The sequence below is a fragment of the Parasteatoda tepidariorum genome, chromosome 10 (genome assembly GCF_982258835.1).
Source record: "Parasteatoda tepidariorum strain Cologne lab strain chromosome 10, Ptep-v5.0, whole genome shotgun sequence".
NCBI lineage: Eukaryota > Metazoa > Arthropoda > Arachnida > Araneae > Theridiidae > Parasteatoda > Parasteatoda tepidariorum.
Genome location: NC_141764.1, coordinates 79649141 through 79661244, shown reverse-complemented (window position 1 = coordinate 79661244; position 12104 = coordinate 79649141). Strand labels below are relative to the sequence as shown.

The 12104-nt window shown below is 27.8% G+C and overlaps 1 protein-coding gene across 10 annotated transcripts in view; it reads right to left on the bottom strand.

Moving 5' to 3' along the window:
* LOC107443623 (transcription factor AP-2) overlaps nucleotides 1-12104 on the bottom strand; it is a 188899-nt gene that overhangs the window by 40479 nt on the left and 136316 nt on the right. The window lies entirely within an intron of this gene.

Genomic DNA, 12104 nt, shown 5'->3' with positions numbered 1-12104 from the left:
ATCAGAAATGTTTATGGTGTCTCTGGAATTAATTGATGATTAAATGTTAATTCATTGTTTGGGTAGAAGACTTAAGATCTTAGCTTATGTTAGTACTTAATAAATAGTTCGGAAAGCAAAAAGTTTTAATTAAATGTTTAAAAGGGAGCGAAACACAGAGATGAAATATACTTTGAAGGGTACAATTTCTTAGATTAGCAAGGTTAAAAGGTACAGCGAGTTAAAAAAATTGTAATAAATTGCTTACTTTGTTGTTTTCTAGATTGAATGATATATGCTAAAAAATCAGGATAATTTGACTTGGTTCATTAAGTAAATGTGAAACTTAATAAAACAAGAAGAGAAAATAGCTACACAGATTAAAAACTGCCAGAATATGGTAAAGTTTACAATGCTTCTGGCTCTAAGGAAACACCAAAAACCTCGATAATTTTTATAAAAGCGCATCGGTAATGATTTTGGTAAAATTGAAATTAACAATAAAATATGGTTTTGAAATATGTTATAAAATTTGGTAATTTTATTATGATACTTTATGGCATAAAAACAATTTTTTCCATTAAATTTGTTCTTCAGTTTTGTATTTTTTATTAAGTGATGGCAATGAGAACTATAACTTTGAAAACCAGAAATTCTGGTTAACCATTACCATATGAATGGAAAAATTACCAAATGAATGGTTTAAATACCGCATGTTGTGGTTTTGTTGTTAGCTAGAACTATGATTTTTTTTTAGCAAAAAGGTAATTGCCATTCAGGGTGGTAATTTTATCGGAATTCCTTTCTCAGAACGTTTCAAAAAATCTAATAAAAATATTTAAATTAAAAATTCGAAAACCATTTCAAAGATCCATAATTTCTAGAATGTCTCAAAAAATCTACAGTAAATAAAATTTTTTGGAATTAAATGAATTTATCGGCACTTTTTCTTAAATAAAAATTGCTATACAGTATACTCTGCATTTTTACAAAACTCGGAAGCTAATTTTAGCGTATTTCCCAACGAAACAAAAAATATAGGATTGTATTTGACATTACAGTATACTCTTATTTCACAAAATTAGAAAACTTTTTTAAGCGAATTTGCTAACGGAACTACAAACATAGGATTGTATTTGACAATACAATATACTCCGTGATTTCACAAAATTCGGAAGCTAATTTTAGAGAATTTCCTGAGGAAACTGCAAACACAGGATCGTATTTTACAATACGGTATACTCCGTGATTTCACAAAATTCGGAAGCTAATTTTAGAGAATTTCCTGAGGAAACTGCAAACACAGGATTGTATTTTACAATACAGTATACTCTGTGATTTCACAAAATTCGGAAGCTAATATTAGAGAATTTCCTGAGGAAACTGCAAACATAGGACTGTATTTTACAGTACAGTATACCCTGTGATTTCACAAAATTCGGAAGCTAATATTAGCGAATTTCCTAACGAAACTACAAACACAGGAGTGTATTTGACAACAGTCTATTTATTTAAACAATAAATTTAAATCTAAACATTTCAGTTAATAAATTTTTATAAAATACTTATCGATAATAATACAGTTTGGACTGAAGACCACACAAAATTTTTTGCATGTTAAAATTGTATTTAGATTTCCCAGATAGGTATTCCACGTAATTGTAAGATAACTGAACTAGGAGTGGAAGCTTGTTTTATTGACATGGAGTATTATTTGTATCAAAACGTTCAAATCATAATCACGTAGTCATGTAGTTTATCTCAACAATTATTGCCACTGAACTTGAAGATGGGATTATGATAAATTTCGATTGGATTTTAATTATCTAGGTCTTGACCTTTTATCATGAGTTAAAGATGGAACTCAGTTCCAAGTAATTTTAGCTGATAGCTATCTAGGAGTGGTTTGTAATTTTAAAGATTCAAGTTGTGCATTTTGATTGGTAATAAATAGAGTTGGTTTTAACAAGAAATAAACTAAGAACTATGATCTTTTGCTTGCATGATTTATTTAATTTTTGTGCTTTTATTATTATTATCTAATATGTAAACTTTGTTCAAACATAATTTTCTTTTTATCTAAATCATAAAGACCCGCTAGACAGTGAAAAGATTTGATCAAAGTGTTATTTAATATTAATTAAGGTTAGAATTGGAAGAGGGGTTAAAGAATTAAAATATTTTACTGCAGTTGTGTTGTGCATTCCGCTTGGTTACCAACGAAGTTTAGGTGTCGTACAAGATAATTTTGAAAGGAGACCAAGCTAGTGGCCAAAGGCGGCTAGTATTTAAATATTATTGCATTTATATTAATTTGTGTTATCAGCATTAAATTTGTTTATTAAAAAGTTGAAAATAATTTTTTTCCTTTATAATTCACGTTATCATAATGTGGATCTGGAACAAAATTATCCCACTATGCCATTAATTATCCCATAAAGGTATAATTATAAAAAATACCATTAATTACACTTTTAAAAAATTATTATAAAATAATACTATTAATTACCTACTAATTAGTGAACATATTATGTTGCTCGCTTCAATTAGAAAATAAGACATATTTTAGCTTTTTTTTTCCTGCAATGCACTTTTGAGTGAAACTACATATTTGAATGTTTTTGTCTGCAAAATCGGTAAATCTTTGAAACGATTGGCATAATGAAAACTAAAAATAGGTGTGAGAAATTTGTAGCATATGTATTTTATAGATTTTATGTTAACTTGTCATCAAAATTAATATAAGGGAAATAAATTAAGGAATGGTAAAAAGAAAAATAAATAGAAAAATAATAAAAACATGGTAAATAAACTTAAAAAGGGTTAAAGATGTAGCAAAATAAAATATGGCAAAAAGTAAAGTGCGCTATCTTAAATTCAAAAATTTCTTAAAAGCTAATAGCAGGAAATTCTGAAGACAGTTTAAAATATGGATTTTTTCTTCAAATTAAAAAAAATACTTATTTAAAAGCGTAATATTTTAAATTATATCAAAAGTCATAAATATCAATTTTTTAAAACGTCTAAATTCTAATTTTCTTAACACGTCTCTCAAACGATTTGCAAAACATATTTTATACATTTATTACATGTTACAATGATGTAAAAATTCAAAAGCTTAAGCATTTTTATAAAAAACGTTTTATGAAAATATGCCCTATTTTCTTTCAAATCATTGAAACACTTATAAGCGGTAATTTACAGCATAGGAAAATATTTATTGATTTTCAAATAAATATTTAACAAATAAAATTTATATTTAAATCTATAAAAATGTTATGTATTCGAAATGAATAAAATATGTCTTAACTCTTTAAAAAAGAAAAGAGATAGATTCCTATTTATGTCATATCATTCGTGCAGGAGACTAAGTAATAATTTCAAACCGAATCCTTAATGGTTGTTCAATTGATTCGGAGAAATGATTATAGAAATTCCACGAATTCCAATTTAAATCCGGCTCAACTAGGAAGACCGCAATTTGACCTGAAATTTCAAACCATTTGATCTATTTTGTTAATCATTTGATCTGTTTTGTATATCATCATCAGAATCAGTTATAAAATTTCTGACGACAGTAATGGGTCGGTATAATCATAAAGCACATGACACAAATGTAAAATGGTATTGGATGATTGATTGATTGATTTATGTCTCTCATAAATGAAGAAGTGATGTATAGCAAAGAAAAATAATGAATGAAAGATTAAGATAAAAGTTCTGTTGTTGATTTAATTTATTTCACGCAAGGCTTGCGTATTTTTTTTTTGCTTTTTTGTTTTTTTGTAGGAGCAGAAAAGTTTATTTTAAAAGTTGAATTAGTATAATAGTGCAAATCTAGATACAATCATTGTTTTGAAACATATGTTATCAACTAAAAACATAATTATTTTAGAAAAAGCAATATTTTCATGTATTACATTTGCTAAATAAATTATCCTCATTATTAAACTAGCTTATTTAGCTCAATATTAGATTGCATATTTATTTTGTGTAAAAGCTATCAAGTTTATTTTAATAGCTTAATTAATGCATAGTAGTGCAAATTCAGACACAATCATTGTTTTGAAATATATTTTATCAACTAAAAACATAATTATTTTAGAAAAAGCAATATTTTCATGTATTACATTTGCTAAATAAATTATCCTCATTATTAAACTAGCTTATTTAGCTCAATATTGAATTGCATATTTACTTTGTGTAAAAGTTATCAAGTTTATTTTAATAGTTTAATTAATGCATAGTATGGCAAATCTAGACACACTCATTGTTTTGAAATATATTTTAGCAACTGAAAACATAATTATTTTCGAAAAAGCAATATTTTTATGCATTACTTTTGCTAAAAGATTATGCTTATTTTTAGACTTGCTAATTTAGCTTAATGTATTTTTTTTAGTAAAAGCAATCAAGCGTTAAGTTTATTTTAAAAGTTGATCTAATGGTAGTGCAAATCTATATACGAACATTGCTTTGAAATATATTTTTTCAAATGCAAACATACGTTTTTAACACATGCAATATTTTTATATTATACATTTCCTAAAATATTATGCTCATTAATAGTTTTGCATATTTAGCTCAATATTAGGCTGCGTATTTTTTTAAAGTAAAAACAATCAAGTAAAATTTATTGTAAAAGTTGAATTAATGTATAATAGTGCAAATCTAGATACGAACATTGTTTTGAAAAATGTTTTGCAAACATAATCTTTTAGCAAATGCAATATGTTTATGCATTACATTTCCTAAAAATTATGCTCATTATTAGACTTGCGTATTTAGCTCAATTTAAGATTGTAGTTCTTTAGTAAAAGCTATCAAGTAAAGTTTGCTTTAAAAGTTGAAATAATGTATAGTAGTACAAATCCAGTTACGAACATCGTTTTGAAGCAAATTGCATTAAATGCAAAAAAATTTTTTAGTGATTTTTAACTCATTCTTTTCCTATACTTTTACGGAAAATACTGAATTTAAAGTTATACTTTTTAGAGTAAATTTTAAGAAGTTTTTGTTAAACATGACGATTTACTTAAATTTGAAGAAATCCAGTGAATTAAATTTAAAAGGAAGTGTTAGAGAGATTTTGCTTAGTATTGAAGAGTTGTATAAGATATTTGAACTTCACAAAGCAACCGTGGAAATTTCCTTAAAAATTCCAATATTACCAAAGAGTTAAAAATAAGATTGGCGTTGTGATTAACGTAAGACAAACGCTAAGTAAATTTTCTCAATAAATTGCAAATTTACTTCTAGTTTAAGCAGAATGATTAACGTAAGACAAACGCTATGTGAAATGTCTTTATTGAATTTCAAATTTATTTCAAGTTTGAGCGAATCAACGTGTATATCTGCTCATATGCGTTATAATGCATGTTCTTATGCGTGATTTTTTTTTTTTAGATATAAATTTTTTTTTTTGTTGTAATTTCTATAAAACTGTTTTCTTAAAAAAAAAAAAAAAAAAAAAAAAAAAAAAAAAAAAAAAAAACTTCTTACGGTAAAAATCTCACAAATGACACAGATTCTTTCTCCCTGTCTGCTAGCACAGTTATAACTCTCATTATTAAAAAAAAAAAACATGGAAAAACGAATTTCTTTTGTTGTCCTAATATGCAATGAAAAGAAAATTAGCCAAACTAGCCAGCCACCAAACTTCGAGATCTACGTTGTTTAATCAAGCTTAAATCAACCCAACAGGAACCAAGCGCCATGCCACCAGATTAGGGGGGAGGGTTCTATATCTATTCCCCGTGAATAAAGGGGGTGGGGGAAAGTTTCAATGTCGCTCGTGCCCTCTATGGAAGAGGCAAAAAGAGGTAAAGGACTCGAGTGGGTTCATTCAATGGATCCCCTCAGAACATATTTTTTTTTGCTTGATATCCCGCAAAGGGCACGTGCTCTAAAAACTGCGACATCAGCTTTGTGCGGGACATTAGCGTAAAAGAGTATTAAATGGGGAAGAGGGCTTGTTATTCTATAACTGTGTAGTTAGGCTATTGTGTTAAGATTTTGTTTTATTTATAGTTTTTTTTTCTTTCGTCTTTCTTTCTGTCCTCTTTAGTGGACGACGTTTTTGGTTTTTATAGGGAAAAAGATTTTTATAGAGACTCGTGTGTACCCGTCTTTGAAAATCACCGGTTCGTGATTGCAAATCAAATAATTATTTACGGATAATGTAGCAAGTCAATATATTCCCACGTAGGCCAATGGGAAGAATACGAAGAATATCCATGCAATGACAATTTTTAGATAAGCTGTATACTTGGGTTCTAGATAAATCGTGTTATTGAACTTTACATTCATAACTTATAATAAAAATATAGATATAATTGCATTTTGTTTTATATAATATGCACTTGATATTTTTGCAACTATTATTGAAATTAAATACGCTATAAACTAAATAGTTTACTCTTGTAATCTTAACATTAATTTGATATTTTACGCATGTACACTGAGAAATTAAGACTTACTGAGACTTATTTTAGGAATTAGTGTGTGTATGCATTCTGAATTAATGATTCTTACTTTATATCGTATATCGTAAAAATATAGATATAATTACATTTTATTTAATGTAATATACACTTGATATTTTTGTAACTATCGTTCAAATTATTTGAACTATAAATTAAATAGTTTACTCTTGTAAACTTAACATTAATTTGATATTTTACGCATGCACACTGAGAAATTAAGACTTTCTGAGACTTATTTTAGGAATTAGTGTACGTATGCATTCTGGATTTATGGTTCTTATTTTATATCGTATATCGTAAAAATATAGAAATAATTACATTTTATTTAGCATAATATACACTTATATTTTTGTAATTATTATTCACATTATTTGATCTATAAATTAAATAGTTTACTCTTGTAATCTTAACATTAATTTGATATTTCACGCATGTACTCTGAGAAATTAAGACTTATTGACTTAAGATTTACTGATACTTATTTTAGGAATTAGTGTATGCATGCATTCTAAATAAATGATTCTTACTTTATATCGTATTTTAAAAATAACTTTACTCACTTTTATGTGGATCATGTCTTACTGCATAAATTTTAGAATTTCTGAATGAAAAAAAATGGTGCCACTTAGCACCAAGAAGTGTAAAAGAACATTGGTATAGTAAAACACTAGATATATGCACTATATGGCTTTTCAGTACACCACTTAGGTGAAAATTAATTGACATAATTTTTGGTGTTAAGATACCCTAAAATTTTTTACAGTATTACTAGTATATGAGAGTGAGATTTTTTCCCCGCGAGATTATGACATCTTCAACTTCAATAAGCTATTGTTCGAGCGAAATTATGTCTACTGAAAGTCTCCCACGAAATGTTGATGTACTAAATTATGTCTATTCTATACTCTCTCTGGCACTATTTGGCAAAAAAAACTTTTCCAAATGCTTAAAAAAAATATTTTAATTAATTATAAAATGCTAAAAATTAACTTTTATTATAAAAATTGTATTTAAAAAATTTTATAAAATTTTTTTCAATTTCACTAGTATTTAAATCTTAGAAAGTAAGGATTATCTGGTTTTCTGCGATGATTGCTTCAATTGCAAACGCATGGTGGCTCCTTTCTCAGTATACTAAAATTAAATCTAACGTATGCCAGTCATTGGATGGCGGTGCATGTAATTATTCATGTTTGTGATTCGTTATTTACGAACAAAAATATTCATTTCATTTCTCTTTTACGCTTCATGCTTTTCTAACGTAAAAGTAATAACAACGAGGACTAATTATACTTTTAAATTAACGCTGTTAACTGGTTAGAATTTTTATAATGTTTGAAAATTGAAAAAGCCAAACTGCTTTTCTTAATTTAAGGTAATTTAGGTAAATCTATTAAGAAAGTTGCGTTAAGAAGATAAAAAGTGTGCAACGTAAGATATCGATGACATGTTTGGCGTTACGGATTTGTATCGCACCATTTAGAAACCAATTACGGAGTTCTATGGTTGAAACAACATGAGAAGACGTAGATTAACAGTTATTTTAGTTTTTACGTTGAAAGGAGATTCTAAAATTGAAATATGTCCGCAATCATAATCGGTAATATTTCTAATGTAATTAATTGCACTTAAAATGTTTTGAACTTTATTATCTAATAATGGAAAGATTTGTAAATTTTACTTCAGTAATTAGTGCTTAAACATTTTTTTATCTTAAATTTGCTCATTACCTATAAATATTTAATTACTTAAACATTTGTTTGTCTTATATTTTCGTATTTCTTGTATTTTAACTTCACACTTACACTTATTCGAAGCATCAAATCTCAAAAATAATGCATTTCATAAATTAATAATATTCAAACGTACGTCCAAAATATTTTAGAGTTGGATTTATTAATAAATTTCTTTTTTTAATTTTTTAAATACATTCTAAAATATCCCTAACTTAGTAAGCTGAAAGAGCTTAAAAACAACTAAGAAAATAATAAATGTTTAGATATTTTAATGCATGAATGTTATAGATGTTAATAAATGTCTTCTTTATAAACCATACACAAGAATCATACATTCATAGAAAAAAATCATGTTTAATTTTTTTTCTTTTTTGTATTCTTAAATAGAATCTATAAAATTTTTCATATTAAGGTGAATATCATATTGGTATTCTGTCACTTTACAATACAATTCTGTTATGAACAGATTCTCGAATCAATAAATCACCGGTAAATGGACAAATCAGAGTGCACGGGTGAATCAGTGATTCGACGTATTAGTGACTCAATAATTAAGTGAAAAGCAAATCAGTGCGATAACAAGTTATTGAATGGACAAATCAGCAAATAGGTGAATCTGTGATTAAGCGAGTGGCTAACTTGGCAACTTAGTGAATCAGTGAATTCATTATTCACTAAAAGAAGAAATTTGCTAAATCAGGAAGTAGACATTAGTCTGCAAATTAAAAGAAATTTTTTTGACAAACCTACAATTTATAGTGCAGCATTAGAAGACAACTATTATTTTCCTTAGTTGTTTAATTCGCTTTTGGTGAGTTAAAAATGGCTGTTTAATTCTTATTTCCATTGTTATTTTTGAATTTTAAAAATTCGATTTATAGCGTTAAACAAATTATGCTGAAATTTCCAAATGTATGTTGTTTTGCAATACATTTGTCAATTACATTATAATCTTTTTTATTTTATAACCAACATTGAACAGCCGACCCAATTCTGAGTTTACGTTAATCAATATTGAACTCTGTAGCCTTGTAAATTTCAACCCAACCCAGAAGACAAGCAAACTCCTGGATCAAACATTGAGATAAGCTTGCCTTCGTGGAGGCCTTTTGCTTACTCGCATTTGCGTTACATTGAGAGGAAAACTCCAGAAACCATTGACGGTTACCCCGGCGACAAAGGGATTGTAGCCCATGATTTGTCTACCACTGAGTACATTATACACCAGCACCGGAAGCAGAATTCGTATCTATTAGCCACCGCTAATAATGCTCTATCTCTAGAGCCACTACGGCTTAATTACAATATGTTGCATACCTTGACTATTAATTAAGTGAAAGAAAAAAGTTCTTTCTTTTTTATTTCCGCAATTTACTTAAAATATTGACATTGAAATTTCAGGGTTTCTAATACATCAGAATTATTTTATTGATTGATTTGTTTTTTAATCAATACCTAAAATGCAACTAAGAGGAAAAAAGCATATTTCAATATCATTTTTAGCACCAAAGAGACCAAAGTATGTAATTCCGTGTCGTCAGATAGAACGAAAAAAAACCTACTCTGACAAAAAAGCCCACCCAAGTATCACGACAAACGGATCTGAACTCTTACCATCTTTTAAAGAAAAAAAAAATTAAAACATAATTCAAAAGTAACAAATTCCCCTGCCTTTTAATATTTCCCAATGCTGATCTTCGCACCTAATTTTTTTTTATCTTCCTTTTATTGCCTTAAATGCTCAATTTCATTTTTATTTCCTAAAAAAAAAGGACTACGAAATTCCCGGCTGTTCTGCTCAGTTGATCATGCATATCCTTCATCGACTGGCTATTATTGATGATTTAACTTCTCAGTGTCACGGTATAAGTGGCAACAGTTCCCCCGTACCACCTTCACTTCAGTTCATGAGCAAAATGTTTCGTTCTTACGGTATGCTGACAGTCGCGCTCATGGAGTGAGAAATTGATGAAAATCATGAGCACGCTCAAGCGAAAAAGGGTTTATCGTCTTTTTTTTTTTCTTCAAATAATCAATGGTCATTGGAGTGAAAGCGAATTTTGTGATAAAGATGTTTGATTAAGTAATAAAGCACGTGACTGTCGTATGCGGAAGAACAATGCCCTTGTCGTCATGAGATTAGCTTGATGGGGATTTTAAATCGAGAACATTTTTCATTCATAAATAGATTGTAATCATAATTGGAAGTTTGCTTTATTTTAAAATTGCGCACATTGCTCAGGAAAGCAAACATTTCATACAGCGATGTCTTCATTTCTAATAATATATTTAAATGTTCTTTTTAATTCAACTCATTCAAAACATAAAGATAACTGTTATTTTTAACGTTTTTCCAAGTAATTTAATTTCAAAAATATGCATTCAAGCCTAGTATGGTTAAAATTTTTATCATGAAAAAAAAAATCACTATACTAAATACTTTTAAACACGATCTTCATTTTTATGAATTCATTGAATGTTTAAAAAACCGAAAACATTTTACAATCGAATTCCTCAGATTGTTGTAGTAACTATTTGGTCTTGTATGCTTCATCTGTGTAGGTTTTGTTAAAGAATATTTTTTTTTGAAGCGGAAACAGGCCTTAACCTTCTTTTAAACACATTCGGTATTTTTTCAAATAAAAATGTTGAGTTTGTTTGTATAATAATTTGAAACACGGAAATGATAGCATAAGCCAGTGAATCATGTTATTATTATTGTTATTTGGAAATGCTGACAGAAACAATAATAATACAAACTTAATGAAACAATGAATAAAAATAAAATAATTGTTTTCTATAATCAGCTAAGAAAGGTTTTCCTTTTTTTTTTTAAAAAAAAAGTTACATTAATCGATCGCATATTTTTTTTAAAGAAAATAACGATAATACTGTGAGATAACTTTGATAAATAAGTAACTTTGATATGTAAAACGCAGGGTGGTTTTTTTTCAGTTTCAAGTAATAGGAATGTTTGATATTGTAATTTCCAAAAATAAATAATTTTGAAGCAATTTTTAGATTATCATAAGATGGATCAGTTTACGATTCATACACGAGGGGGGGGGTCCAAATTAACCCGAAATATTCCAACAAGATATTCGAATGGCCTCACATTGTACTTTAAAATGGAGTAATTAGTTCAAATAAAATAGAGTATGTTCAAAATAAATGGTTAAAATAAAATGGAGAAAGTTGTTAATGTTCTACACTATCAAGTCTTCGTGTTATTTAAATATAACATAAAACAAAACCTTAGTGACTGACCTGAACGTTTATTGGAAATTTTATAGAAAAAATTCTGCGACACCATGAGGAATTACTGTCAACCTTAGTTTTAAACAAAGGCTTAAGAAGCTTGTAATTTAAAAGCTTAGTGGAAGGTGCTTCTAAAATGACATTACTTAGGAAAGTATCTTATTTTACACTTAATTAAACGTACTGATTGATTTATTTTGTTAAATATTTAAATTTCACACATTTCGGTGGATAACGATACTGAGGGACAATCTTTTAGAGTTTTCGGAGTGGTTAAATGTTCCAATTGCATTGGATAACAAGCAGTCGACAAGTGAACGTAGAAAACTGTCTTTTGACTATAGAATAAAAGAACACTTAGAATGCAAATGTATTTGTAATTTTTTTTGTGTATGTATGTATGTATGTAAGAGTTTAAATGAGTGATAGAGATTTATAGACTTTGTCAATAGGAAGCTTGCAAACGAGAAATAAAAGCAAGACATAATCCTATTCGGTGTAGTAGTGTGAAGAGGCTGTTGCCTAAATGTAACGAAATGTAAAGACTGATATCATGTTATGATTAAATAATGAAATCTGGCATCAGTCTTTACGTATCAGTCTAACATATAACTTATAACATTGATTTATAGTATTAGTTTTCATG